At 39.3% G+C, this 24,784-nt stretch overlaps 1 pseudogene across 1 annotated transcript in view; it reads right to left on the bottom strand.

Annotated features, from left to right (window-relative positions):
* Positions 1–24,784, bottom strand: part of LOC144372038 (mitotic checkpoint serine/threonine-protein kinase BUB1-like) — a 28,983-nt pseudogene extending 4,199 nt beyond the window's left edge. The window contains exons 1-10 of the transcript XR_013432077.1: positions 24,768–24,784; positions 20,983–21,157; positions 19,810–19,897; positions 16,936–17,174; positions 15,849–15,992; positions 6,833–6,948; positions 6,429–6,590; positions 6,096–6,253; positions 5,826–6,000; positions 4,403–4,531 (exon numbers count right to left, since the gene is read on the bottom strand). The product of XR_013432077.1 is annotated as a mitotic checkpoint serine/threonine-protein kinase BUB1-like (transcript). The remainder of the gene's footprint in view (positions 1–4,402; positions 4,532–5,825; positions 6,001–6,095; positions 6,254–6,428; positions 6,591–6,832; positions 6,949–15,848; positions 15,993–16,935; positions 17,175–19,809; positions 19,898–20,982; positions 21,158–24,767) is intronic.

Raw genomic sequence — 24,784 nt, 5'->3', positions numbered from 1 at the left:
AGACAGATACTCAGATAAAGCTAGTTTAAGAGAATCTGTCACCCTGAAGGGATGTTTAAAGGACACTCTCTGTACAGAAGAGACAAGCTAAAGAAGGAATCTTGGAACATCAGGAAGGAGATCAATGGGAACAGTAAAGATCTGATTAAATACTACTAATTTCTCAGTTGATGGTTAAAGCAAAAATTGTAAGGCTGGATGATGTGGTTTCAGTGTATGTAGAGGAAATGTGCAAGTCAGTTGTGAGTGAATGAGGACAAAGAGAATTAGAGAGAGGGACAGTCTCTGCCTCTCTCCAACCAGAACGCTGCCTGTGGTCACTGTGATTAGCTGGGTGTATAAAATGACACCTACAGCAAGCACCCAGGAAGCCACCCAGAGAGACCACTCAACACCACGGATAATTCAGAATGGAGTTCTAAGAAACGAATAAGCCACACGCAAGAAGGAGGAAAGAGAACAGAGGACAACAGGGAGACAGAACAAAGCTGGGCTCCCTCCCAGCCCTAGAAAATAAAACAAAAAAGAAAAGCAGGCAGCAGACCCAGAGGCTTGAGGCTCCCCCCGACGCTGAAGGTGTGGGTGCACCTGCCCTGCGAGGACGGTGGGTGCTGGGAGGGCGTTCTGGATTGGCACTGCCCAGGCTCGACAACAGAGCTTTCCTTTGTAATAGGCTAGATTTGTTAAAGAAGCCTTCAAAGAGCAAATAATGCAATTTTCTAACTATTAAATGTGATGCAAAACTTCTCGATTTCGAACTCTGATAAAAATTAATTTCATAAATGAACTTCTAGGATCTGGATATAAAATGAATCCCATATTTTCTGTTATTAAAGTGAAATTCTAGTTTTTGTTTTCGGTTCTCACGTGAGAACAGGAGAGTACAGCAGGTCCTCTCTTCTTGGTCACTGCTGACACCTCCTGGCGCATTTGCGGTGGTGCTTTTGTGCACAGTAGCTCTGTGGTCACCCTTACTCCAAGTTCAGGTGGAAGAAAACCACCAGGGCAGCGCCACACGCAGTCCTCCCGGAGGCCTCCCTACCTGTGTGCGTGTGACCATGGTCTATCCAGGGGTGGATGTCTGAGACCTACTGCCCGCTCCACACCTGCTCTCCCTCCACCCTCCACACTCAGCCCACCACCAATCCCGTTGATTCCCGCCTTCTGCATCTCCCCCGACCTGATCTCCACCCAAGCTGTAATCGTCATCACTCTTTTGGTTGCACTTATTATGCTCCATGTGTTGTTCTCCATGCTTTACTTATAATCACCCAGTTTGCTCACATTGATCCCAGGAGGTACAAGAGGAGGAGCCTGAGAGCAAGGTCAAGGTCCCATTTTGTGCAAATGCCAGCGCCAGGGGCAATCCTAAGCAAGCTGGATCCAGATTTTTGCTTCTTCAAGATGATGCCTATTGTCCTCTGCCTGCCATGCCAGGGCCCTGCCCCCAGTGGTCCACTTGAGTCCCCTCTGGCTGCCCTCTCCTCCCTTTAACTTACCTTTTCTATTTATTCTTCGGAGAGGAGCCAGAGATCTTTCTAGAACATGAATCTCATCATGTCACCTCCTTCAGTGCCCTCTGCTGTTTTTAGGACAGACGCGCACTGCTTCTCACACTGCCTGCTTTCCAGACACTCCCTGTCAGGATTCCACACTGGCGGCCACCCTGCTCCCCCTGGAGTCCCCTCCCCAGAGGGCCTCTGCCTGCACATCCCACGGAGGCCTGGGGCTCCTCAGCTCAGGGGGTGAGGCTGTGAGGAGCTCTTCTGCGGCTCCCACCCACTCTGGGAACCCCTCTAACTAGGCTTTAGCTGACATCTACCAGACTGTCTGTTTCACTTCCACTTTGTGATTAGTACAAAATATTTTCTAATTTCCCTTTGACTCATTGATTATTTAGAAATCTGTTAATTTCCAAGCATTTGAAGACTTTGCCCACGGATCTTTCTGTTACTGATATCTAGCTTAATCTCATGTGCTCAAAGGCCATACGATACCTGGCTCTCAACTCTATTTTAGACTTGTTGGGGTTTATTTTCTGACCTAGGTCCACCTGTGTAGACTGGTGGATATTCCACATGCACTTACAACATGCTTCTTACTGTTTAGAGGTGAAGTGCTGCTCAATACTGATCCTACCTAGTTTGTCAATAGGTTAATCAATTCCTAATATCCTTTCTCATCTTCTGTCTGCTTGTTCTATATTCCTAAGAGAACAGTAGTGAAGTTTCCAATTATAATGGTGGCTTTTCCCATTTCTTTTTTCAGTTCCATCAATTTTTAGGTCATGTGTTTTGAAGCTCTAACATGGTGTGACTGGGTATGTATCTACTTTGTTTGACATTTTTTTTTTTAATGCACTGGGAGTTGAACCCAGGGCCTTGCAGATGCCAGGCAAGCACTCAACAACAGAGCCACATTCCCAGCCGGACATTAATATCTTGAATAGTGAACCCTCCTCCCTTTAACTTACCTTTTCTATTTAAGGTGGGCTTCTTGTATGGAGCATCTAAGTGGGTCTCTCACTGTAACTCTTACATTCCCCTAATAATGTATTACATGTTAGGTATATTTTTATATGCCTATTGGTTTCTCATGTTTTCTTTTTTGAAGGGCCTGTTCAAGTTTTTGCTCATTTAAAAAACTGAGTTATCTTTTTATTTCTTAGCATCCTTGACTTGTTCTTAATCTTAGACTAAAAAAAAAAAAATTCTACATTTCACTGTCAATGAGAGAAATTTAGGTTTTTCTTGTTCTTTATAAATTTGAGGAAGTTCCCACCTGTTCCTAGTTTGTAGAGGATTTCTTAAAACTCGTGAATGGGCACTGGAATTTGTCAATGTTTTTTCTTTGCTTATTGAGATGTTCACATGATTTTTTCTTGTCTACTAATATGATGAAATAACATTACAATTTCGCATGTCCAATGCTGGATGCACAGGTGTGTACATCTGAACATGGGGAGAAATTCCAGCTGGTCGTGACCTACTGTCCTTTCTATAAATTGCTAGATCCAACTTGAGAATGTTGTTTAGGATTTTAGTTTCTATATCCATGAAGGATACTGGTCTTGTAATGTCATCATTTGGTGTCATGTTTTTCCTAGATTTAGGAAATACGTTAGGGAATGTTTTCTCCTATTCTTTGGAAGAGTTTGCATAAGATGGGTATTATTTCTTCCTTAAATGTTTGTGGGAAGTCACTAGAGTGAAGCCATAAGGACTTGGATTTTTCATTGTAGGAATTTTTTTAATTGAAGTTGTAATTTCTTTAAAACAGAAATTCAAATTTTCTATTTCTTCTTATGTCAGTTTCAGTAAATTATGGTTTTTTATAAAATTATCTATTTCATCAATGTTGTCAGATTTACTGGCATACAATTCCTTATAATATCCCTTATTGTCCTCAGTGTCTGCAGGATCAGTAATGATGTTTCTATTTCAATGGGAGATATTGATAATTTGTTTTTTGTTTTGTTTTTTTTATTTTGTACCAGGGATTGAACTCAACCACTGAGCTACATCCCCAGCCCTATTTTTTTTTTTTTTTTTTAGAGACAGGGTCTCACTGTATGGTTTAGCACCTCACTGTTGCTGAGGCTGGCTTTGAACTTGCGATTCTCCTATCTCAGCCTCCAGAGCTGCTGGGATTACAGGTGTGCATATGCCACCTCGCCCGGCTTTCTTTCACTCTTTTTAGTCAGTCTTTCTGGGCATCTTTCAATTTTATTAATCTCTTCAAAGAATCAACCTTCATCTCCATTGATTTTCTCTTCTGTCCATCTGTTTTCTATTTCATTAATTTCTACTCTTTGTTATTTCCTTTTTTCTACATTCTTAGGTTTAACTCACTCTTCAATTTCTAGTCTCTTAAGTTCCCAGCTTAGATCACTGATATTAAACCTTCCCTCTTTCTAGTATATGCAATTAAAGCTACGAATTTCTACCTAAGCACCACTTAAGCTACATCTCATGAAAGATACATTATTTTTTTAGAAGTCATTCAGACTATCATTTGGTATTAGGTAAAAAATGGTCTTTTAGGAATCAGGGAAGAGTTGAGCAGAAAAGGATTCCAGGAGACCTCACGGGAAATGGTGATGCTCCATATCTTGTCTGGGGAGCTGGATATACATTGCATTTTCAAAAATGCAATGCTCTATACTTAGACCTGAACTGTACACAACACTAGAAGACAGGTACCAGTCCCTCTCATAAGTGAAGAAATCTAAGGCCCAGATGGGTTAACTGTGTGTGTACCAACATCACACACTGAAGAGCCAGGGTTAACCCACTGCGGTACCACACACTCACACACACAGCGCATTCCACATTTAATGTGTGGTACCACACAAGGGCTTCTCCATCATCCTGTGTGAGATGGTTCAACTCAGTGAGCTTACCTTACTGCCATCAAACAGACAGAGGCAAACATGTCTGCTGAGCACCTGGATGCTCGTTCCTGGGAGAGGAATCATCTTACAGCTCCACAGGGTGAGGATCAAGGAAACACGACTTGGCCTTGACTTAATCTGAAAGAAAAACATAAAAACCTATTAATAGTGGTACAAATCCATTTCCAAAGCATCATTTGTAAAATACAGCTTAAGAAGATATACATAGAATACAAAAAGGAAAACTTTTACATGGATATACCTACACAGAGTTTCAATAGTCTGTTCAAAATCAAACCCAGTTATTTCAGGTAAATTTTGCATAAAGTTATATTTGAAATATTTGCATTTTTTTCTTAACTACTTAAAAACTTCAATGAAAGACTACTAGTACTAGCAGGTAAAATATATGACCTGACCCTCAAATCACTGTATTCTAGTCTCCAGGTCCATTCCCATACGATGTGTGGAATTGAAGACAGTTACCCTAGCATGACAACCAAGATACCTGGCATTAATGTCACCCAGCTACCTCCTCTTTGGCTTTGACATAGAATGTCATGTTTGGTCTGACTGTTCAAATCTATTTCACAGATAAAGGTCAGATTGTGAATACATAAGCTGGCATTCTGTATTTTTATTTTTAAAGAACAGCTTCAATCAGCTAAACTTTACATTCTGCTTTATGATCACAAGCCTTTTCATTTAAATAATTTATATTGTTGCAAAAGATTAGATAATATCAATAATCTGTCACCTTTTTATTTAAGTAATGAGAGCTGGGTTTTTAGTTCCCGGGCACAAGTTCACAGCATTAACTGTGATCTGCTCAAGCACTGGTGCACCAAGCAGCCCCTCTGCCCAATCGCAATACAGCACCTCCTACTAAGGTGCCAGTTGATGCTCAGGGTGAGAGGATTAGGGGCACCAAGTTCTGCACCCCCCTTCCTACCACCCCGGCCAACACTGAGGGGTAAAGTCAAGGTAAATGGGAAGAGAGTGACATACTCTAATGCAGTTTATATCTGTTACAGGCACATATAAAGTAGAATTGGCAGACTTTCGTTCTGAAGGGTTCACAGATAATTAAATACCTTTCCTAGGGTCAAACTCAGAACATATCTGCTTTCCTTCTTGTGAATAATAAGAAAAGTGTACTCTTCAGGAACAGAATTTCATACCTCCCTTCCCCTGAGCCTTAAGTCCCATCTCTCCTTTACTACCTTCTCTCTCTTTGAATGCTACAGAGTCAACCCAGGACCTCATGCTTACTGGGCAAGTGCCCTACTTCTAAGCCACGTTCCTGGCCCCCATCTCTTCTTCAACTGTGTCCAAGAGACCAGTTCAAACTAACAAGATTCCAAATTCATTTGGAAAATCTGGTAGGTACAACAGAGGAAAATTTTCCAAACCTCTTACTTTAGGTCCGTACCTGGTAGTTCCATGGTTTGTTACTGAGCATCTCAGTATACTGGAAGCCAGATGTTTGACATTTTGCTGTAAAGGCAGTTCCTTTTGGAAAAAGTTTCGTATCCATATTCTAACCCAGGTCAATAAGTGCCAAACCAGTAGACAAATCGCCATCTTCATCGTTCTGTTCCAAAAACCTAGATTAAATACAATTCAGGACAAGAAATGAGCACAAATGACAAAGGGCTGCTAGATGTTCAGGAAAGAACCCTGTTCAGAGGTCCACACTTGCCTGTTTCCCAGTATGAAATTGTCTGGCTTAATGTCTCCGTGAATGATCTCACAGCTGTGGACGTGTTCAATCATGTAGAGCATCCTGATAGCGAAAGAGATGATGAGAGCCTGGGGCATCACTTTTTCGGGGGTATTTTTGTAGAGGTTAATGGCATTCTAGAAACAATGCAAATGGTATCCTGAGTTGGATGAGGATTAATGAAATTTCAAGTCAAGGACTTTGCCCCTGTTTAGCACTCCAACTAAAGCTCTAACCAGAAAATATATGGGTAAGGCACAAACCAGAAATGCACTTAAATTCATATCCATATTATAAAAACAGAACACTTACTAATAGTGTCCCATAGCTGTAGAGATCTCCTACCAAGATGCTCCCATTCTGGAATAAGTGGGCAAAATAGAATTTGATAAACATGTGGTGCACAGCTGGCTTTAGTCTCTCCATCAGCTGGGTACCAATGTAGAATTCCCAGAGGTTGGCAGACTTCTAGACCTACAAGCAAAACCAGGTATGTGTTATTTATATCCAGAGTCACATTCTGGAAAATAGTATCCTAATAAGGGACATGAGAAAGCAATGACATCATGATTTGTTCTGCAGGAAGCAATTCCAGATCCTCATAGTATTGTTTTATTTCTTAATTGCTCAATAAAAACATCACTGTCTTAAAGGAAAAAAAAAAAGAGGCTGAAAATCATTTCTCTACAGTTCAAAAATGTATTTGCACCATTTACCTTTAGGACACATTTCTGTTTATTTTTGGTCTCATTCACATCTCCCTGGGTAGCTTCATAGACTTAGGCGAAGGCCCCTTCTCCAACAAGGTGATTGATGTAGACCAGTGAAGAACCTGGGAAGAGATAAATGTGTCAAAATGACAAATGGGCTCAAAATATTAAGGACTTTATCCAAATGAAGAATTTGTAAAATTTTCTTTGTACTTGAATTGCTTTCATAAATAAAAATGGCCACAGTTGCTTGGGAAATGTTTTACAGGCTTAGATGAAAGGAAGTAAATACCTGCAACAAGAGCCCCCTTACCAAGTTCAGGGCAGCCTGCGGGGGTCACTAAGGTGCGTGGGTTTGGGCACTCAGTGCCTCCCCATCAAGGTTCTCGCATTTTAAAATGAGCAGCACCTGTGCTGCCCATCTTGCAGGCAGATGACAGGAGAAATCCTCCCTGAAGTGATACATAAAGCTTTTTGAAATAAACACATTTTACAATAGGATAAAAATAAAAAAGACATCTTGACCAGGCTCCAATAGCTGGTGCTGCTCTCCAGGCTTTGCAACGCTTCTCAAGGGTGACAAGAAGAAGAGAGATACCGGAAGGTCGGCCAAGAAAGGCAAGGGCCCAGTGAATAAATCTGGAGCAACGCTGAAAAGAAGAAGTGGTCCGAAGGCAAAGATCAGGGCAAGCTCAACATCTAGTCTTGTTTGACAAAGCTACTTATGACAAACTCTGTAAGGACGTTCCCAACTCCGAGCTTCTAAGCACAGCTGGGGTCTTCGAGGGATAAGGACTTGCGGTTCCTTGGCCAGGGCAGCCCTTCAGGAGCTCCTCAGTAAAGGACTTTTCAAACTGGTGTCAAAGCACAGAGCTCAAGTAATTTGCACCAGAAATACTGAGATGGAGATGCCCCTGTTGCTGTGCAGATGCACTAGCAGGTCCAAGCAACTGTGCATTTGGAAAAATAAAACTTTATTAAAATAAAACAAAAAAATTAAAATAAAAAGGGCAAAATAAAATGATAGCAACATTTGTAATAGACAATTTAAAATACTTAATTCAACTTTTAATTTTACATAGTTTTTGATTGATAGAAAAGTGGCCAAGAAAGCGGAGTTTCTGCATCCCACATGGCTCTTATGTCATAGACAAGGAACCAACCGAGGAGTGCTGCTGCTGCTGACTGAAATCCACACTTGCAGACTCACTAGTTTTTCTGTGTTTCAGGATACATTATATTTAGTCATTCTATCTCCATGGCTACTCCTAGCCTGTGACATGTCTCAGACTTTTCTTGTCTTTTTTTTTTTAATTGACCTTGATAGTTCCAAAGAGTACTAGTCAGATGTCCTTCAAATTGGGTTTGTTTATATTTTCCTTGTGGTTACACTGGGGTTATTGATTTTGGAGAAAAAGACCATGGTGATGTTGCATTTGATTCTTAAAAATTCTAAAAATAATCCTCCCATTCAAAATCAAATATATATTTAAAAAAAAAATCTGACTTCCAGTCTAGCACATAAGCAGCTTGAAAGCTGTCACTCCACTTTTATGGCAAGAAAGTAACTGGACAACTGAAATTCAACAGCTCTTCTTGAACTATTAAAAAACTGAGATCAGAGGGAAAACTGCTGCACCCAAAGTGGGGAGATGGAGAGGAAGACACAGAGATTCACAGCAGACACCATGCTGGAATTAGCAATGGGAAGGACAGTACTCCTCAGATTATCTAAGAAGATGACTCTCGGTTGTTTGGTGCACGCCTGCAATCTCAGTGACTAAGGAGGCAACTTAGTGAGACCCTGTCTCAAAATAAAAAATTAAAAGGACTGGGATGTGCTCAGTGATAAAATGCCCCTGAGTTTAATCCCTAGTATAAAAAGAAAGTCTCTAGGGAACCTTAAAGGCAACAGGGAAGACAACACAGCTTAACTTCTAGCCAGATAAAGGTTACACCAAAGCCTAACTATCTTAGTTCCACTTACACAGTCCATCAGGTCTGGCCAGCAACAAAATTGACAAGGCATATTAAAAGAAAAAACACAGCTTGAGGAGGCAGAGCAAGCACTGGAAATGGGCAGAGATTTCAGCATTATCAGACCAGGATAGTTTTTAAAATTGTTATGAATGTGCTAAGGATTCTAACAGAAAAAGGAGACAATTTTCAAGAACAAAGAGGTCAAATAAGCAGAAAGAAGCAAAAAGAAATGCTAGAAATAAAATACCCACTCTGTGCCAGAAACCAAGAATGTCTTTTAGTAGACTGTACACGGCCAGGGAAAGAATCAGTGAGCTCCAGGACACCCTAAGAGAAAATCTGAAATGTAAATTGAAAAGAAAAAAGTGTGAGTTTTCAAAAATTCAAGACCAACACCAAACCACAGATCCTGGAATCTCAGAGAATACCAGGCAGGACAGATAGAAAAACCTACACCTAGGCACATCACAAAGAAAATGCAGAAAATCAAAGACAAAGAAAAATTTGAAAAATGCTACAAAATAGAAATAGCTATAAAAAGAGCTTACTTCCAGAAGAACAAGGATAAGTACATCAGATTTCTCCTTAGAAACCACACAAGCAAGAGTGTGCAGTACAACATTTAAAGGGCTGAAAGAGAAAAACCACCAGCTAGAATGCTCTACTTCATGAAACTATCCTTCAAAAGTGAAGGATAAAGACTTTCTTACACAAAAATGGAGGGAATCTGTCACTGGTAAACGTGCACTGTTCTTCAGAGAGAAGGAAGATAATATAGGCCAGAAACTTAGACTCAAAGAGTGTTAAGTAAAATACTTGATGTTTCTTATTCTAAATTATCTAACAAAAACCCATTTGTTCAAAACAATAGTGTCCACCTAGTGGTGGCATACCAGTGGATAAGTGAAACCAACGGCAGCAATGACAGAAGAGGTGGGCAGGAGGGAGGGAATGACACCCCTGCCGCATGGTGTGGGCCCTGCTGTGAGGGGGTGACGTGCTATCGGAAAGTGGACTTGGACTGGCTCTGAGTGTATATATACTGCACACTCTGCAGAATCCACTTGCAAATGTGACAAAGATAATATTATTGATATGCTGAGAGAGGAGACGCAACAGAATATGAAATAATTCAAAGCCAAAGAAGGCAGAGAGTGGGGGAAAAAAACCCACAAAGAACAAGTGTAATGACTAGAAAACTAACAAATGAAATATGAGTCCAGCTATATCAATAATCACTCAGAACACCAATGATCTTCACCCACCAATGAAAACACACACATTGAAAGTATAACGACAAATGCAGATTAACAGTTAATAAGATATAGGATGCTAACAGTTATCTCAAGAAAACAGAAATAGCTGTATTAATTCCATACAGCAGATTTCAGATCAAGGAAAATTAACAGGCATAAAAGGGGGCATTACAGAATGAAAAAGGGGTTAATTCTCCAACAGGACATGCTGTGTATACATCTCATGAAAAGAATGTGAAAATATATGAGGCATGCATTGATAGAAATGCAAGCAAAATGGGTGACTTCACTATTACACTTGGAGATTCCTATATCCTTCCATCAGAAATGGACCATTAAGGGGCTCAGGATGTGGCTCAACTGGTAGAGGGCTCGCCTGGCATGCGTGAGGCACTGGGTTCAATCCTCAGCACCACATAAAAATAAAAAAATAAATATATTGTGTAAAATATAAATATATTGTCCACCTAAAACTAAAAAATAAACATTAAAAAAAAAAGAAATGGACCATTAAATAGAAAATTGGATCTGAATGACATTTACAGAATATATGACATTCTCACACTGACTTGGAACATTCACCAAGACAGACCACATTCTGTGCTGTAATATACACCCTCACAAATTTAAAAGAATAGAAATCATATAATGTCTGCTCTCAGACCACAGTGGAATTAAACTGGGGATCCATTAACGCAGACAGCTGGAAAGCCCCTACATCTTGGGAGATTAAACACACTTCTGAATAACACATGGATTGAAGAAGTCTCATGAAGGACTTAGAAAAGAAGAAAGAGTATATAACTAAAAATAACACATTTTAAAAAAGAATTGTTTACAAAAAAGTAAGAATAAAAATAACCAAAAAAAAGATACAAAATTAATGATTTAAGGTTCCACCTTAGGAACTTAAAAAAAAAGAACTAATTAAATGTAAACAAAAGAAAATATTATGAAAGAAATCAATAGAGAAAAATAAGAAAACCCCAAAAATTGTGTTTTTGAGAAGATTAATAAAATTGATAAACATCAAGTCAGGTAAGCTAAGAAAAAAAAAAGACACAAATAATGAGAAATGAAAGGCTCATGGACGCTAAAGACATAATAAGAGTATTCAGAACATAATGTTCACAAGTGAGAAAAACTTAGATGAAATGAACCAATTCCTTGAAAGACAAAATCTATCAAAGCTCATAAAGAGAATTAGATAACTGGAATAGTTCTGCATCTATTAAGGAAATTGCATTAATAACTAATAACCTTCTAAAGCCGAAAGCACCAGGTTCAGATGCACTCACTGACAGATTCTATCAAATCTGTAAGGAAGAAATTATAGAAATTCTCTATAATCTCTACCAGAAAATAGTGGTAGTGTATACTTCCTAATTCATTCTATGAGGTCAGCATTTCCAGGTTACCAAAACCAGATGGAGATATTATAGGAAACACTACAGACAAATACTTCTCATGAATGTAAAAATCTTAACAAAACATTAGCAAGTAAAATCCAACAATGTATACAGTAAGTTATATACCACGACTGTCTTAGTCTGATTTCTGCTGCTATAACAGAATATTATGAACTGGATAAATTATAAAGAAAAGAGATTTATTTGGCTCATAGTTCCAAAAGCTGACAAGTCCAAGATTGAGGGGCTAGAACTGGTGAGGATCTTCATCGTCCATCCTAAGATGGTAGGAGCATCACATGGTGAGGGTGAGGCGGGAGATGGCCTGCCAGAACCCCCATTACAACTAACCCACCCAGCAACAATGGCCTCAGTTCAATCGTTAGGGTATGCCTTCATGGCTTAATCAACTCTTAAAGATCCCACCTCTTAAACTGTGACAATAGCAATTAAATTTAAACATGACATCTGAAGGGGACATTCAAACCATAGCAATGATCCAAGAAACACAAGGATAGCTCAACATCTGAAAATCAGTTAACCTGACCCATCATACCAACAGGCTAAGAATAATCACATAATATAATCACATGATCATATTAACATATGCAGGAAAAACATTTGATAAAATCCAACATCCGTTCATAACAATTCTGAGCAAACTAGCAACAGAGAAACTTCAACTTGATAAAGAACATGTACAAAACTTATAGCCAGCATCAGACCTGATGGTGATACACTACATAGATGCATCCCCAAGGTCAGGAATGAGGTGAGGATGTCTCTTATCATTTCTATTCAGCATTGTACTAGAATTCCCACCTAGTGCAATAAGACATTTATTTATTTAATTTTTTTTTAAAAGAAAGAGTGTGAGAGTGAGAGACAGAGAGAGAATTTTTAATATTTATTTATTTATTTTTTTAGTTTTTTGGTGGACACAACATCTTTGTATGTGGTGCTGAGGATTGAACCCGGGTCACACGCATGCCAGGTGAGCACGCTACCGCTTGAGCCACATCCCCAGCCCAGCAATAAGACATTTTAAAAAAATAAGTATACAGATTGGAAAAGGAAGAAATAAAACTATCTTTCTTTATAGATGACAGGACTATCTAAAGAATCAACACTAACAAAATCTCCTGGAACTATTAGTGGATACAGAAAGCTTATAGGACACAAAGCAGATATATAAAATACAATTACTTCTCTATGTTCCTGAAATACACAATTAGAATGAGAAATTAAAAAACAAAGAATACTTAGGTAATAATATATATTATGTACCAGATCTATATGAGAAAACCTAAACTCTGATGAAAGATCAAAGGAGATTTAATTGGAGAGATTTCCATGTACAGGGATAAGATTCAATTTTGTCAAGATGTCATCTCTTCCCAATTTGACTAAATGCAATCTCAATAAAAATCTAGAAGTTATTTTGTGAACACCAACAAACTGATTCTAAAGTTTATATGGAAAGGCAAAAGACCCAGAAAGTCAACACAATATTGAGATGGAAGAAGGAAGTAAAGGGCTGACTTCATCCCACTCTGAGACTGACCATAACCCTGTGGTGCTGGCAAGAGACAAGCAAACCCATGGAAAAGAGCTGAGTCCAGAACAGAACCACACAGACTTAGAACTGCTCTTGGGCAAAGGATCAAACATGAGAAACAGTGTCTTCAGTAAGTGGTGCCAAGCATTCAGACATGCACAAGTGACAATGAACCTAGACACACACCTTATACCTTGCACAAAGGTTAACTTAAAATGGAGCATAGACCGAAACGGAAAAAATAAAACTATAAAACTTCTAGAAAAGAATACAGAAGACTATTTAAGTTTCCACTGGTGCAATGAGTTTTTCGATGTAACACCAAAAGCATGACCTGTAGGGGAAAAAAAAAACCTGATAAACTGGACTTCATTAATATTTAAACTTCTGTGCTTTAAAAGACACAATTTAAAAAAAAATAGAAAGACAAACCAGACTGGGAGAAAATCTTTGCAAAACAAGTATCTAATAAAGAACTGCTATCTAAACTATTTGAGAAATTCTTGATATTTAACAATATGACAATTAAAAAATGGGCAAAAGATCTGAACACATAGCTCATTAAAAGTATGCAGACAGCAAGTAAACACATGAAAAAATGTTCACTCTCACTGGTGAACATCACTGTTGTCACCCTGAAATAGTGAGACACTATTGCACACCTACCAGAAGGGTAAAAACAACAGCAAAAGCTGCGAGGGTGTAGCAGGGAGTTCTTGCTCACTGCTGATAAAGACACAGATGGTATGGCCACACTAGCAGAGCTTGGCACTTTCTCATATAAGCAAACACTCAGCCCTCTGTATATGAGGATCTAAACTTTTTTTTTTTTTTTTAAGAGAGAGAGAGAGAGAATTTTTTTTAATATTTATTTTTTTAGTTTTTGGCAGACACAACATCTTTGTTTATATGTGGTGCTGAGGATTGAACCCGGGCCGCATGCGTGCCAGGCGAGCGCGCTACAGCTTGAGCCACATCCCCAGTCCCCAAATCTATAAACTTAACCAACTATAGATTGAATATGTACAAATATTTTTAAATCATTATTCCTTAAATAATAGAGCATATCAACTACTTACTCTGTACAAAGTATTGTAAGTAACCTCAAAATTATTTAAAGTATATGTTAAGTTATATGCACGGCTACCCATTTTATATGAGAAACTTGAGCATCATGGACTTTGGCACCCACTGGGTTCCTAGAGCTAGCCTGTGCAGACCTGAGGGATGAGTGTATATTCATGCCTCGAAATCCAACAATCACACTCCTTGGTATTTACTTCAATGGGTTAAAAATACGTCCATAGAAAAACCTACATACAATGTTTAAAGCAACTTTATTCATAATTGCCAAAAGTTGGAAGCAATGAGGTGGCCTTTAGTAGGTAAATGGGTAAATGAGCTGTGGGGTACAGGGCCATCCAGACGGTGGGGACTATTCAGTGATTCAAAAAAAGCTAGAAAGCCATGAAAAGGCAAAGAGGAGCCTTAAATTCTGTTGCTAAGTGTCAGGAAATGGCCTGATGGGCTACAAACTGTAATTTCAAACACATGACATTCTAGAAAAGGCCAACTGTGGAATAAAGGGCCCAGTCAGTGTCTGCCAGGGCTTCTGGGGTGCAGAGGAAGGGGAGAAGGGGAAAGCACAGGAGACTCAAGGCAGGCCAATTATTCTGAAGTGCCCTGCAGCGAGGAGATCTGCCAAGCGTTCCAAACCCCAGAACGCACAGTACAGGGAACCTCGAAGGAAATCGTGGACTTTGGCCACATACCGGTACTGGCTCATCACTGTCACAATCAGCAGGCACACTTATTCAAGACGCTAACAGAGGATCTGGGTGAGGGGCAGGGAGGTAGGCATGGGGAACTCTGATGGCCCCTCAATTGTTCTGAAGGCCTACGGCAGCTCTATGTGTGAAAAGCCTTGCTCTCGCCTTATCCACAACCACCCACTTTCCCACTCCCACTAAGCCAACTATTTTAGTTTTGAGTATTCATCAAGAGTTTTCCAGAAATATTATCAAATGAGTATATAATACTATCCCTCTTCTTAAGAAACATGTAACACACACTGTCCACACAGAATTAGTTTCCATTCTGCCAAGTGTGGTGGTGCATATTGTAATCCCAGCTACTTAGGAGGCTGAGGCAGGGGGATCACAAGTTTGACACTGGATTGAGCAATGTAGGGATACGTTGTCTCAAGATAAAATAAAAAAGGCCAAAGATGTAGCTCAGTAGTAGTCCTTGCATAGCACGTGTGAAGTCCTGGGTTCAAGCACCAGTACTAAAAAAAAAAAATAAAATAAAATAACCAAGTTTCCATTCGGATGATAAAAACTTATAATAAGATGGTGGTGACAGTTGCACATGTGCTTGTTATCAACGTCCTTAGTGCCTCAGTATATTGAAAAGTGGTCAGAATGGAAAAAAAAAATCCTTATTTTGTTATCAATGCCTGTTTTTGACTATAAAATCTGCAAGAAATTCTTAAATAGTCTAACTGCATTTTTAAAATTTTGCAGTTCTGGAGATCAAACCCGCAGCCTCACACATGCCAGGTTAGTGCTCTGCTGCTGAGCTTCCCCAGCCTAAACACGTGCATTTTTACTTTGATAGAGATCTCTGAGTTAAATGTGTTCCAGTCCAACAGCACTCATGGTTCTATTGCCATGGATTAACAAGATTTCTCAATACTGTAGCTGTAACTCTTTACTGGGGCTGGGGGACAGGAGGAGAATCTCACATACACATGAATCACCATCAACGTTCCATGGATGAACAAGAATTCAAAGCTATATCACCCATAAAGTTCTTACCCAATTGAAATTCAGTCTTGGGCTTGATGGATGGAAGTTTACACAGCCACTCAAAAGTATTTGGATAGGAACTCACTGGTTTAGGAAGCCCAGACAGAAGTTTGAGAATCAACTTATCATCCCACGGATTCTCAATAGTGAAGTCTTAAAGGAACAGGAATAAGAAAAGAAACATGAGTTCAGTATTCAAAGATTTTACTTAATAAATTTTAGATAAAGCAAGTGGAGACATTCATTCATTAATTAAGCTTTCAAAAGTCTCATCCTTTATAGAGCATTGATTCAAGTAATAGAGAATTGTTTCCAAAAGTCAGAACTGGGAGTTGTGCAGTTGACCATCTGCCATTTTGGATTTGAAAGTTTAAATCAACATTCAGGATGACAAAGGGATATCATCTGCATCTCACTCCGCTCACCTAAAATGCTAGGTCCTGCCTTTAGCAGTGATGGCTGCACATTTAAGGCACACATGGAGTTGGTTAGTGACCTCAAATGTGCTCAGACAGATACACTGTCTTTAACTGCTTTCCCACTTACACCCACAAAACACAATTTGCACATCAGTTGTACTTTGGTCCAAGATAGAAAAGAATTTCTAAAGGGAAGATGAAGGTTTCTCTCCAACTTAGAATAATAACGTATTCTTATTAGTGGCAATTATGAAAGGACTGCTAGGGTAGAACCTAGCCTTGTCCCCTAGCCACTCCATCTCTAGTCCATATTCTCTACCAGTAGGTGAGACTGTCTGGGTGACAAGGGGTGGTAGGAGGGATCTCTTTAATCTTGACCCTCTGTTGACTTTTCTGTAAAGTGGGGAAAACAGCATTAGATTAAATGCCTGACACACAGTAGGCCCTCGAATTCCAATTCCCTCTTCCAACAGTACTTAACTTGAAATCTAAAATTAAAATGGATCGATTTGCCCTTCAAGTACATTCCTGCTGGACTGCACTTCAGTACAGTGAGAAGTGTCTGACTGTAGGTTCTACTCAGTGGCACACCGGTCCCCCTCTGAGTTCTTCCACAGAACAGCTCTTCCTATGCTGTGGTCCTAATGGCATGACTAAGCCTGAGCCTCTGTGCACACCTGGAGCACTGACATCCCCATGGGGACCCATCTGCATCTGGTCTTCTTGGGGCCTGGCACTGGCATCGGACGGGTCCTCCACAATGGCACGGTCAGTGTCTGTGAGTTTACAAGCTTCAAGGCCCCGTACAGCTTCCTGGGTAAGTGCAGCACCCGGGGCACGCTGGCTGAAATGGTGCAAGGATGCCAAAGAGAGGTCTCTGGGGCATGTGCCTTCTGGGCTCTTCTCTTGAATTGAACTGGATGTGGAGAAAATTATAGAGAAAATAAAAACACCCTATTATTAGAAGCCTAATGGACTTGATCACACAAAAGTTCTGCAACAGAGTTTCCTTTTCATTCTAGAAATGTCACTTCAAATATGCTGCACAGCCTGAGATGATTAAATCATTTTCTTACACAACTATAGGCAAATACAAAGCTAGTCCAATATTAATAGAAATAAAAATCAAAGACATGATGATATACTAGATAAATGGGGATGGTGATACGCTTGGTATTATTTAGCAGGGAATGTCGGGAGAAAGGGTATCTCAGCAGCACTGCTATGATCAAGACTGGATATCTAACTTCTTTCTAAAAATGACTTCTTTTATAACATTCAGACAACAAAAAAATGTCAACCACAATCTAACAAAATCCTACACATTTCCATACATATGGGTGTGTGTATATACATGCATACACAGCTGATTCCCATTCATAGGTTTCAGATTTGTGAATGCACCTATGTGTTAAAATTTACTTAAACATCCAGATCAACATTCATATAATTTTCAGTCATTTGCAGACTTTAGAGAAATGAAAAATCTGGGTGCGTGTTCCCAGGCCAGGTGGAGCAAGGTGAAGCCTACAGCTTATGCTCCTCACTGCCCTGCTTGGAGTCTAATGCCATGGTTTTTGCATTTCTGTGCTTTTTGTTGGGATTTCAGGTGTTTTGCTGAAGTGTGTCTATTGTTCCTAAGCATAGAAGGCTCTGAGATGCCTTACAGTGAAAACAGGTAAGCCTCATCCAGGCACAAGTGCAATGTAAGTCATGAGTAATATGTGTTAAATAAGGTGACTTTAAACAAACATGGCAACAAAGGCCCACAGGATAAGCATGTATTTCCCCTAGACAAGTGTCCAGTATACACTACAAGGAACAATGAGAATCAATCGTGTATATCTCTACACCCACATTTAACCCTTACATCTATACATATACATCACAAATAAATATGTCCCTTTCTCAACTGCAAATATTTCCTAGTGTTCCCTAGTTTCCCAAGACCATGATAGTTCAAATAGTACTGGCCACTATTTGGCTTCTCAAATAGACACTAGGGGTACCTTACCTGTACATTGAAAAATTGTTTCCATACCTCATATTACCGATACTAGTAACATGGGTATCCAAATTACTGTCAATGCATAAATGATTAACAAAATCTTTCTCTCTTGTCCATAAGAATCTGAGTCTGTTAACTGTTAGCTCTTTTCCCCTAAAAACTTACTCTGTCACCATTGGTTATGGTTAAAAATAACCCTCACTGGTTAACTGTATCTGGAGTAGAATTACAAATATCTGCTAGGAACCCATAGTTTCAGTTATTCATTTTTCAGAAAAAAAAAGAATTAGCATAAGCATGTAGAAAATGGTTAACTCACCAATAATAAAATAATGCAAATTCAATAAATTTTGGTTTTTAATTGAAATTGTGCCCAGTGGGTTTTCTCATGGGCACCCTGGGACCTGATGGAGGTGTTGCATAAGGCTCTTAAGCGAGGCTCCTGCACTTGGTTCATGTGAGCCTTGCTTCCTTGCAACTGAACTGTCACACGGGGCCAAAGACAACAGTTCCTTGGGTAGGATGCACCCAGCCAGCAACTGGGATTTCTGCCCTATGTACTTCTAAGTTAATCTTACATCAAGGATGGCTTATGGCATTCTTGTGAGTCAAAGGTCTGGCTGGGCTTAGCCACTCCTGATGGCTCTTGTTATCAAAAACCTCATTCAACTGTGACCCAAATAAACAAATGATTAGATAAAAGATGTGAACAGAAATTACTTAAGAAAAAAAAATAAATCCACCTAAACATATAGAAGTGATTAACATCAATAATAAAATTAATGCAAATTCAATATATTTTTGCTTTTTAATTGAACTTGTGCCTTGTGGGTTTCTAATAAGAGGCAGTGAGAAGAAGGGGTCAGCACTCAGACAAATACAGGTTCACACTCCAATTCTGTAAATTTGCAGCCTTATGACTTTAAGTCAATAATTTATCTGAGACTCAATTTCCTTATCTATAACGGAAAAAGAAAGAATAGTCCCCACAACTCAATTATTATAAGGACTAACTGAAAGACAGAGTCCAGGAAAAGCGTAAGTACTGTGTCTAGAATAAAATAGTTACCCAGAAGATGGCAGCCTTGGTTAGGATCTCTGAGGTTTACAGCCTGCGCAGACATGGTGGGGTTTACGGTGCTGAGTCTGCCATTACTGCTTATTCCTTAGGAGGCTTAAGTACCCTCTCTTCTCTTAAAAGGAAGTCATCAATTTTCTCAATTTTACTGGATATGAAAAGCAGTTCTGTTTGCCCAGTTCTGCAACAGTCTTCACATGGCAGGGTCTCTTTTTGGTAAAAGGCTTTCCAGTTCTAATCCCCAAAAGAGTACAAGTCAATTGCAGACTCTGTCACCCTAGCTGCTTCTCTCACTGTCCTGATACCAAGAGGGGGGCTCATTACTGGGCTTAGAGGATCTTCTGACTATAAGCTGCCAATTGTTAAGCATTTTATGAGTTGTTTAGGATGGGATTAGGCATTCTCTTACATCTGGAAAAGGAAAGCTCAAGTGGAAATGCAGAGAAGGGCACAACTGCAAGTTACCTGAACTTTCTGTCTCTCAAGGGCTCCACCACATTCTCAACACAAGAACTCAACGGCACATGGGTGCACTGCGTTGCTATCATGTTTTCTGAAATACACAAAAAACGAGAGACACAAACATTACATGCATGTATATGCACGCGCATACCATTTGACATGGTTACAATTCTAGAATTCCTTTATATGATGATTTTCATTATAATTTCAAAATAGTGTTCCATGGCAAAGTGCAATAAGATGCGGAAAATCAAAATCACTCAACCCTCTCGTACAGGGGAGCACTTCAGTTTTGACATCTGATCTATAATGATCCTTCAAGAACAAAGAGTCCAGAGAGCAGCAGGTCCACTCCAGACAGGATGACCACACAGGTGGTCACTGGCATGGGTGACAGGTCACAGCCAGGTTCAGGAGATTAGTGAAGTGAAATTCCTTGGCAGTTATTTCATTATTGCTTTTAAGAAGTACCAGCAGTGACAGAGTTTGGCTGGTAAATTGGTAGTCACTGAAATGGTACCGAAGTCCCAGATCTCATAGTATTTATACTGTATGTTGGTAATAAAAAAATAATAATTATCTGTGCTCAATGTAATGCCACATATCAGGGTTCAATTCAGAGATATATATTTCTTTTATATAGGGTGCTATATTTGGGATGCAGTAGAAATAAAAGAGTATTTGTGAGTTTTGTCATTATTCCCTTGAAGCAAAACACTAAAAAACAAAATTATTTTATGTGTAATGTATCCTTGGCTGCATGTCTGAAATAATAAAAATTTATAGGAATGTATCAAGGACCAAAATTGGCTATTTTTTTATTCATTAAAAACCATGTTTAGTATTTTTAGCATTCAAATAATTATCTGCAGTGCTCCCCTCTTGACTTTTGAAAAACATAATCATACTCCTGTACAAATGGTTTGGACTTTGTATATTTGCCTTTATATGCTTCTATAAGTTTCCCCCATTTCTACCTATGATCTGTTATTAAATTTTCAAAATATGTGGACTTTATGAAGTTAGTATGCCAAAGAAAAAAACAATTAATGGATTCCAAGCCCCTTTATGGTTTTCGAACGTCCCCCTTTGAATTTTCAAGAACACTATAATACTAATGAACCAACTAATACTAATGTTTGTAGAAGACAGACACTGAAAAAGTATGTCGCATACCTTTATCTTCCAGATTGTTCACTGCGTCTGCTGGAAGCTTGTGGAAGGGGGTAGATGCAAGCTGGGCAGCAGAGGTGAAGTCCCCTGTGCTCTTAGGACTGGGTGCCAGTGTTCTGTTGCAGCGAATACCCCAGACGGTTGAATCATCCAAAAACTCTTCAGAATGAGGCACTTCCTACAACAAAGGAGGAGCTGAAAAATAATCGCCATCTTCTTGTTTTGTCTGTGAAATTTAAGACATTAAGACTTCAAGCTGGGTGCAGTGGTACAGGATGTATCCCTGCCATTCAGGAGGCTGAAGTGAGAGGATCACGTGAAGTTTGAGACCAGTCTGAGCACCACAGCGAGATTTTGTCCCCAAAAAACATTTTACCCCTCATCTTTAATACATCTCAGTGGAACTACAACACAAGGGTCACATTTTTTATTTTAATTCTACATTTTTCTTTAAATTTGAAAAAAAAATTCCAGGTTTATAGAAAGATTACAAAGGTAGCACAGTCTCATATAACCTTCATTAAGCTCCCACTAGTGTCAATTTCTTCTAGATCCTGGCACATTTCAAAAAGTTAAACACCACTTGTAGCTATCAGTCCTTATCTGGATTTCACAAGTCCCCTCCAATATCCCTTGGCTGTCCTGGATCCAGTCCAGGATGGCATGTGTGTGCCACTGTCCTGTTGACTTTGTCTCCTCTAGTTTATGACCATCTATCAGTCCTTCCTACTCTTTCCTTGCTCTGAAATTTGTGAACACTAGTCAGGAACTGTGCAGAATGTCCCCCTAATTTGGGCTCGTTTTCTCACACGTAGACTAGAATTATAGGTTTTGGGGAAAACTTGGGGTAAAGGATCTTCTCATTATACAGTGAGGATGCATGCTAGCTAGCCACAAGGCTTGTTCCTGGTGAGGTTAAACCCAATCACTGAGAAGGCATCTGTGAGGTTTCCTCACGGGAAACTATTTTTCCCATTCTCTATTTGTCTTACCCAAACTCAAGGGAGGTAAATTAAACTCCACCTTCTAGGATGTCATTAAAGCATTTGTGGACAAATGTTAAACCACCGCAGAATCAACAGTGGTGAGATATTTGGAGGCTCCAGAAGTACCTGTTTCTTCCTGAAGTTTTACTCACAAAAGTCTGTTCCTTAGTGGATCTTGCCTATAGCATTTATTTTATTGGGACTCTAATGATGCCTTCCACATCACTTGGAATTCTTCTCTAAGGAAGAATCATCCTTTGCTCCCTTTTATTTATATCAATATCTGTTTTATTTCTTGGGTGATAATTCAATATTACTTTATTCTACTTATTGTTCAAATTTTTCTAGGTTTAGCCATTGGCTCATTCAGGTTGGCATCTATATTCTTTTGATATGCCACATCTTTCTTGGTTTTCTTATAGGAAAAAACAAAACCCAAAATTCTTCCTTAATTTTCTAGCACAATATGCTCCAGATTTATCTTGTATTTTTCTTGCCCCAGCCCCTAGAATCAGGCACTTCTCCAAGAACAGAATTACGGGTCAAGTTTTTTAGAGTCTGTAGGGAAAGACAAATTGCTGAGTCAGGTCCATAGCTCATGACCCCCTTTGGTTGCCCTTACAATGCCACCCATGGTTTTAATTTTTTTAATTTGTTTAGATACGCATGACAGTAGACCGTATTTTGACATATTATACATACATGGTGTATAACATAGGATTCTATTCCTGTGGTTGTTCATGATGTGGAGTTATACTGGTTGTGTATTCATATATGAACATAGAAAAGTTATGTCGGATTAATTCTGTTGTCTTCCCTATTTCCATCCCTTCCCTTCATTCCTTTGTCTAATCCAATGAACTTCTGTTTGCCCCCCACCTTTATTATGTATTAGCATCCACATATCAAAGAGAATATTTGGCCTTGGTTTTTTGGGATTGGCTTATTTCACTTAACATAATAGTTTCCAGTTCCATCCATTTACCAGCAAATGCCATAATTTCATTCTTCTTTATACCTGAGTAATGTTCCATTGTGTAAATATACCACATTTTCTTTATCCATTCACCCGTTGAAGGGCACTTAGGTTGGTTCCATAGCCTAGCTATTGTGAACTGATGTGGCTGTGTCACTGTAGTACTGTTTTTAAGTCCTTTGGGTATAAACTAAGGAATGGGATAACTGGGCCAAATGGTAGTTTAATTCAAAGTTTTCTAAGGGATCTCCACATTGCTTTCCAGAGTGGTTGCACCAATTTGCAGTCCCATAAGGAATGGATGTAGGCCTTTTCCCTCACATCCTTGTCAACATTTATTGTTACTTGTATTCTTGATAATTGCTATTCTGACTGAAGTGAGATGGAATCTCAGTGTAGTTTTAATTTGCATTTCTCTAATTGCTGCAGATGTTGAGCGTTTTTCCATATATGATTTGACCTTTCGTATTTCTTCTTCAGTGAAGTACCTGTTGTGTTCCTTTAACTATTTACTGATTGGGTTATTTCATTTTTTGGTGTTATGCTTTTGGGTTTTCTTTGCATATGCTGGAGAAATGCTCTACCTGAGTGGCAGATGAAGAAGATTTTCTCTCATTTTTAGGGGAGAAAATTCTCCCTCTCTCCATGTTTTCAATTATTTCCTTTGCTAAACTTCTTAGTTTGGCACCATCTCATTTATTGATTCTTGATTTTGCTTCATGCATTTTAGTTGGTTCCCAAGTGAACATGATGAAGAGTTGGGCCTACATTTTCTTCTAGTAGATATAAGTTCAATTTCATTCTGCTCTAGATGGATTTCCAGTTTTCCCAGCACCATTTGTTAAGAGGCTATCTTTTCTTCAATGTAGGCTTATGGTGCCTTTATCTAGTATGAGATAACTGTACTTATGTGGGTTTGGTTTTCACACATAATTTTTATATCTTCTGCATTGTCTTCATAAAATCCACCATCTCTTCCAATGGAGACGAAACTGGCAGATTGCTTCTTCAGATGATACACAATAAAGTACTGGCTTATGTTTAGCATCAGGATATGTGGAAAATGCATTGTGGGTTTGGTAAAAGTAATAGTTCAGCAAAATGTACCTTTAAAGTGATGGCGCTATGTCTGCAATTCACTTCATTATTTGTGAAAATTTTAAGCTCAATAGATCATCAGAGGGATTAGGGAGCCAGGCAATAGTTCATCCAAACAACCCCCCAAGGGACTACAAATAGGAGCCAGGACTTGGTGTCTTAGTGAGGTGCTTGGTGAGCCAGTGGCTCTCAATGGTGCCTCACTGCCATGGGGTCAGGCAGGGGCTGGGGATGGAGCACACTGTGGGTATACTTAGGACCAGGGTGGAAGTCAATGAGGACGGACACAAAGGCCACCGTAGTGGAATGCAGTGGGCTACTGGGCAGTGAAGGGTGCCTGCTGAGCTGTGCTGAGGATGGTCCATCTCAGCTGGATTCAGATTTGTTGGGTTTCTCACTGATATTCCACTTAGGCCTCACTTCCTCCGTCTAGGAAAAACAAATATCCCCAGGTAGCTTGTTCTTACTAGAGGGAAGGCTCTTTGAGGGCAAGGATCATATCAAATACATTTTTATTTCCTATACATATTAGATATCTGGCACATCACAGGTATTCAAATAATTGTCAAACAATATTCTAGCAATATTAGAACAATAACAAGTATTCTAATAAGTAGAATAACGATTTTCTACTTCGCACAATATATTGTGGTTTTATAGACATCACACCATTTGAGTGGCATAATCACTTGGCAGATCTGTGTCAGATGAAGTAGAGATTGGCTTACGTTTGGTTTTGAAGGAA

This window comes from Ictidomys tridecemlineatus, chromosome Y (assembly GCF_052094955.1).
Source record: "Ictidomys tridecemlineatus isolate mIctTri1 chromosome Y, mIctTri1.hap1, whole genome shotgun sequence".
NCBI classification, from domain to species: Eukaryota; Metazoa; Chordata; class Mammalia; order Rodentia; family Sciuridae; genus Ictidomys; species Ictidomys tridecemlineatus.
The sequence above is the reverse complement of the archived record's forward strand: the minus strand, read 5'-3'. Positions and strand labels throughout refer to the sequence as shown.